We start from the raw sequence: 6,634 nt of genomic DNA, 5'->3' as shown, positions 1-6,634 counted from the left end.
CAATTTAAAAAATTTAAGGTTTATAAAGGGTTTTACTGTTTGAAAGCCTTAACAATATAACATCAGACCTACCCCAAAAATTATCCTTTAAAATTAAACCCCAATAAAATAACAACACCTAATCTCTAAACCCTTAGACTCTAAACCCCTTAAACCATTAAACTAGAAGTGATTTTTATGACTCATCAAAACCAATTTTGTTTTGGGATGGTCATTTTAAATTTTTTGTTATTCAAAAATGAATTTTTTCAAGGTTTATGTGGAAGAAAAATATATCAATGACTTCATAGGAGGTTGACCTTTTCAATTTTCTGATTTTATTTTTATATTTTATTTTGAATATTTTTGATATAAAAAATAATAAATATTCTTACCATACAACAAACCACGTCGGTGTTAAATAAATCGTAGACGTTGTAAATTGTAATAGACTACTAAGTCGTTAAAATGACGTCGTTAAAATGAGAAACCACGTCGGTGTTAAGAAATTAAAAACGTTGTAAATTATATAAACTGACTTACATATTAAAATGACGTCGTTTAAAGCGTAAACCATGTCGTATGTTTTACTGTACGACGTAAAATATGTATTCCACGACCCAACCACCGTCGTTAAAAATTAATACCCTAAACCCATAAAATTAAATTATACAATTTAAAAAATTAAGTTTATAAAAGGTTTTATGGTTTTAAAGCCTAACATATACCCTAGACTACCCAAAAATTATACTTTAAAAATAAACCCCAATAAATAACAACCCTAATCTCTAAACCCTAGACTCTAAACCCTAAACCATAAAACTAGAAGTGATTTTATGACTCATCAAAACAATTTTGTTTTGGATGGTCATTTTAAATTTTTGTTATTCAAAATGAATTTTTTCAAGGTTTATGTGGAAGAAAATATATCAATGACTTCATAGGAGTTGACTTTTCAATTTTCTGATTTATTTTATATTTATTTTGAATATTTTGATATAAAAATAATAAAATATTCTTACCATACAACAAACCACGTCGGTGTTAAATAAATTGTAGACGTTGTAAATTGTAATAGACTACTAAGTCGTTAAAATGACGTCGTTAAAATGAGAAACCATGGCGGCTATTTAACTATACGACGTAAAATATATATTTTACGACTTAACCGCAGTCGTTACATAAACGTCGTCGATTATACCCTGAACCCTTAAGAAATTGAAGATATTGTAAACCATTAACGACTCAATTGTTCAAAGAACGTCGTCTAACTATTTTTTTACGTCGTATTTGTTTAAAACACGCAACAACAAAATACGACGGTTATTGACTTTATTAGGTCGTTGGAAAAGTATTACACGTCGGTTAAGCAATTTGTATGTTTGTTTTTTTTTTAATTTAAGAAAACCTCAACAAATTTTTACATTACATATTATAGAGAAAATTGGTACATTATACATAAATATCAAGTGTTCAATAATTGCCCTGTTTAATAATTTGGAAAACAAACTCTGCCCATTCATTCCGGACTTCATCAATGGCTTCTTGGGGGTATGAAGCTTCCTGGTTTCCCTTGGCATACTGCATAAACAATGACTATTAGGGTTTATAAATAAAAAGAAATTCAATCACAGACGACGATATTTTTCATAACCGACGTAGTATATCCATTCAACGACGTTAATTTTACACGACCGTCGTTGATAATACAAAAAACGACGTGAAATGTATGAAGGTAATTTCTTCTTACCTTATTCTCAAACCCCAAGGAAGGATCCATGATGATGTCCCTCATGAAGCGCATTACATAATACCCGCATTCGACATTGCTGGGTTGCTTTGGTGTGCCTGAGAGAGTTTTCCAAATTACATTTTTACGTCCTGCTCGGGCTACGTGGGTATTATATATTTTTAAAGCACTGTTCACGATGTTTTTGGCCTCTTCATCGACCACACGATTTCCTGGCAGAGGATCCAGAAAATAGACGGTTTCTCTCTTTGCTCTTACAATCAGCAAAATCCAATGACGGCTGCACAAAATTAATATAAAAACGACGGTTATTTACAAAAACGACGTATTATAGTATTTCACACGACGAAGTAAAGTAGCTAACGACGACATTATATATTTATCACGACGATAAATAAATACCGACGTGGTTAGTAGTTTCAAACGACTAAATAAAATAAAACACCGACGTGGTTAGTTTATAAGCTGTCATTTATTGAAAATCATAAAAACAAAATCCTAAGGAGACTAACCCTGGATTGTAAGGCATCATGAAAATCTGTTCACCGTCTGTCTTCTGAAGTCGAGCTGCTACGAGTCGTGATCTTTCAGTTATTGTGCCAGAGTTGGCACTAACTGTAGCAGGGTCGATAAAGCCAACCATACTGCACATATTGGCTTTTTTCAAAACATCGTGTAAGTACCTAAACAAATAAAATAATATAAACAAGTCAGCACACAAAACACGACGGTTATGTATAAAAAAACGACGTATTATAATATTTCACACGACGTACTGAAATAGATGAGGACGTTATAATATATTTATCACGACGGTTGTTAGTTAAGACGACGTGGTTAGTTAGTTAAGACGACGCAATATATAAACCAACGAGTTATTATTTTAGAAGTACAAACCTCATATATACAGCCAATACAGTAGCTCCAATTTCTTCCATGCCTGCAAATTGTGTAATATCTTCAGGCAGGAGGAAGGTATCGCGCTCACCACCAAACACCTCCTTATCAATTGTAAATTGGACTGTCTTATCCTCAGGCAGGAGTGTCGTTTCCACAAAACGACAAAGGGTTTTTAAAGAAGATGGCGCCTCCATTTTTGAATAAGCACCAACTTCAATAACCTGTTTAAAGAAATAAAAAAAATGACGTGGTAATTCAATAAAGACGACGGTTTAAGTAATAAAACGTCGTCTTAAAAGTATTTAAACGACGGTGAAAAAACTGTCGTGGTAATTCAATAAAGACGACGGTTTTATGAATAAAGCGTCGTCTGAAACCATTTAAACGACGGTGCAAAAACCGTCGTTTAAATATTTTATTACGTCTTAAAAAAATTCCGCCGTCTAAGTTTTAAACAAACGACGGATTAAATAAAAATATCGATGTCTGAAATTTTGAAAAACAAATAAAAAAGGCAAAGTTATGTGAACATACCTTGTCGTCATGCTTTTCTTCATCTTCTTTCTCCTTTTCTTCTTCCTTCTCTTCATCTCTTTTTTCTTCTTCCTTCTCTTCATCTGGCTGATGTTTCCCCATTTTGGCAGTATCATCCTCCAAATGTAGGGATCTCACATCACCTCCAGAGCAGCTAGCTTTGTCAGACATTGGATTTTTGGGGCTTTGGCTAATTCTTGGTTTAAGCATGCTTGGATCAAAATTGGGAATTAATTGGGAAAGCTGACTCAGGAAATGCTCCCTCTCAGCCTCTACCAATTGTTTTGTCCTAGCCTCCATCCTTAAGGCCTCTTCCCTTGCCTTAGCCTCCATCTTTTTAGTCTCTTCTTGAAGGAGAACTCTTAAACTGTCCTTCAAACGGTCGTCAAAGCTCACCCTCTGTGGTTTGGGCAAATTGAAATATTGCCTTGGGGAAACACCAGCACCAACTCCCCTCAGTCTGCCTGGATGCTCGGGGCCCAAAGCCATGGTCAGCACATCATTGCTGCCATCTACTCTGACTTTGCCTTCCGAGACTTGTTTCTGCAATTCATCCTAAAAAAAGATAAACAAAAAAACACACGACGGTTATTTATGTACAAACGACGTATTATATAATTTCACACGACGCAATAACGTATAAACCGACGTTATTATAACTTATCACGACGGTAGTTATACCGACGTGGTTATTTATTTAAAACGACGAAATGAATAAACAACCGACGTCTTATGCTATAATTAAAGATAACAGAGTAGTGATTCCTATTTAGACCGTTAACGACGTTTTTAAAAAATTTTCGACGTGGTAATATCATTCACACGACGCGAAAATGAACCACCGACGTCTTATGCTGTAATTACAGAAAACATAGTAGTGATTCCTATTTAGACCTTTAACGACGTTTTTAAAAACTTCTCGACGTGGTAATATCATTCACACGACGAAAAATATAACATACGACGTAATAAGAATAATTCACAGTTTAATAAAAATTTAAAACAGAGTGATAGTAGGCTTACAATTAATTTTGCTTTCTCTGCCACCTTTGGATCAGGGATGTTACCATGTTTGTCCTGTCTAGCTCTCTTCCATAAGGTAGATCGATCAATTTCTACCCCAGGCATGGTTTCCTCCAATTGATCCTCCAATCCAGCATATCCTTTTCGAGACAATCGATGATTGTACTCGAGTTTCTCCCTAATCTGTGCATGTTGAGAATGCACAGACTCAAAATCTTTGGATAGCCTTGAAGCTACAAAGGCATCCCATTGTGCTTTCTCTATGAATTTATATGTTTCAGGGGGTTGGCTTAATTTCTCCCTGTCATTGGTGTATGGAAGGATATAATGCCTCGTTAGTGTAGACTTGAAATCCTTCCATTTCTTGGAAGCAGAAGCTAAAACAGAGGTCTTGCCCCCTTGGCCTACGACAAAAGCCATGTCAACTGCTTCCCAAATCTGCTCCTTTATATCCTTGGGGATTTGGGACCATTTCTTGTCCACAAGTGGGATCCTGGAGCGTGCCAACACACCAATATACGACTGCATCTCAATATGTGCTTGGCCAACACCTTTCCCCCTTTTATTGTACTCAACAATTGGCCTCAGTTTCTGAAGCTTTCTCTTCACAACACGAGGCATTGTGCTCATACCTCGACCAGTCTTTGAATCATCTGAGATTGTTGTCTGGCTGGTTTGTTCTGTCTCAGCAGATGATGAAGCAAACTTCATCTTCTTCGAAGACTTCATCTCCTTCGAAGACTTATCTTGAGGAGCTACCATTCCAAGCTTCTTGGAGCCAGAATCCTTAGTTTGTTGTTGAGAAACCATTTTAACAGACAAAACTGCAAGTGAAAATATTTCAGGAAAACATTAAGAACACAAACGACGGTATTAAAAAAATACGACGTATGATATGATTTTAGACGACGCAATGAAATAATCTCAGACGTAATAAATGTTTAAAACCATTATTTATATAACGTCGTGGTATATATGTTCACACGACGTCAATAGTAATACACCGTCGTGGTAAACTATTATTTATATTTTATCGTCTATATTAGATACCAACCCTAGTTTCTTTTTCTTTATATTTTATCAAATAAGGGAAAAACAAAAACCATTGTTCAGCGAAATCAAACCTGCAATTAAACAAGCATATAAAAAAAGACTATTATTTTAAAAACAACTTTGTCAATTTTCAGACGACGCTAGAACAACTGACGAACCGTCGTGGTCTACCGTCGTCTTATTTAGTTGATGTAGTTGTCTTCAAAGTTGGAAACTTTCTCTCTTTGTCTGTATATTTTATCAAACTTGGAAAGAAGTAAAATGATTTTGGCCAGAAAAAAGGTAAAAAGATTTTTCAAACAAAAAACGTATGAGCATGCAAAACAGTAACCAAAATAGTGAAAATGAAAGCTTACCTTTTGCGTGCAATGAAAGCAAGAGGAAGATGATCGATGTTTAAGTTCAGAGACGACGAAGAAGACGAGAGGAAGACGATGAGAAACTCTGACAATGCTCTGACAAGGAAAAAAGACGAAAAGGTTTCTCTGGGAGATTGAAATTTTTAATCGGGTTTGGAAACAGTGCATGTGTAAGTCGAAAAGTTGCTTACATATAAAACCATTTCAAAAAAATAATACGGCGGTTACATTTAACTACGTCGTTTTTAACTAAAACGACGCAATATTTTTCATTCGACGTGGAATCATTTCATTTAACGTCGTTAGGTTTAATATAACCGACGTGGATTTTAATTTTTAAATTATGAATAGAATTTTTTTTCCCGTGACCTTTCAGTTTATTTTTCAATTACAGTGCGTTATAAATAGAGTTTTTTTTCCGGAGGAAATTTAAAACGAAGGAAATTAATATTCTGCAATATGTAAAGTTTCTTTTTTGGATGACAGATTTAAATAAAATAAGAATATAAAAACAACAAATGTGTAAGTCAAGTAGACGAAAAGTTGCTTACATATAAAACCATTTCAAAAAAATAATATGGCGGTTACATATAACTACGACGTATAAATTACAAAATACGACGGTACATTTAACTTCGGACGTGGTAAATAAATACGACAGTAGTTTGTAGGTACCGTCGTAGTAAACTCAAAAATTAAAGTACATAAGTAATAACTCGCGTCATGGTATATTATTTAACACGTCGTTTTTATTAATTTACCGACGTGGATTTCTGTAATATACGTCGATCATACCGACGTTGATTTTACAATTTAAACGGCGGTTTGTTTGCAAGGACCGCCGTTGGTTTTAAAAATTTATTCTATAAATTTGTCGCTTTCATTCATTTTCGGTTTACATTTAAGGTTCCAAGTTCTTCCTCTCTCAGTCTCTCATGTCTCAAAGATAATAATTTGGATGTTTTCTCAAAGAGAAATTGAGCTTACTCGCATCAAATATATGTCCACAAGAAGAAGCTTGTCAACTAGCCTTCTC

The sequence above is a fragment of the Prunus persica genome, chromosome G3 (assembly GCF_000346465.2).
Source record: "Prunus persica cultivar Lovell chromosome G3, Prunus_persica_NCBIv2, whole genome shotgun sequence".
In the NCBI taxonomy this organism is placed as follows: Eukaryota; Viridiplantae; Streptophyta; class Magnoliopsida; order Rosales; family Rosaceae; genus Prunus; species Prunus persica.
Note: the sequence above shows the minus strand (reverse complement) of the source record.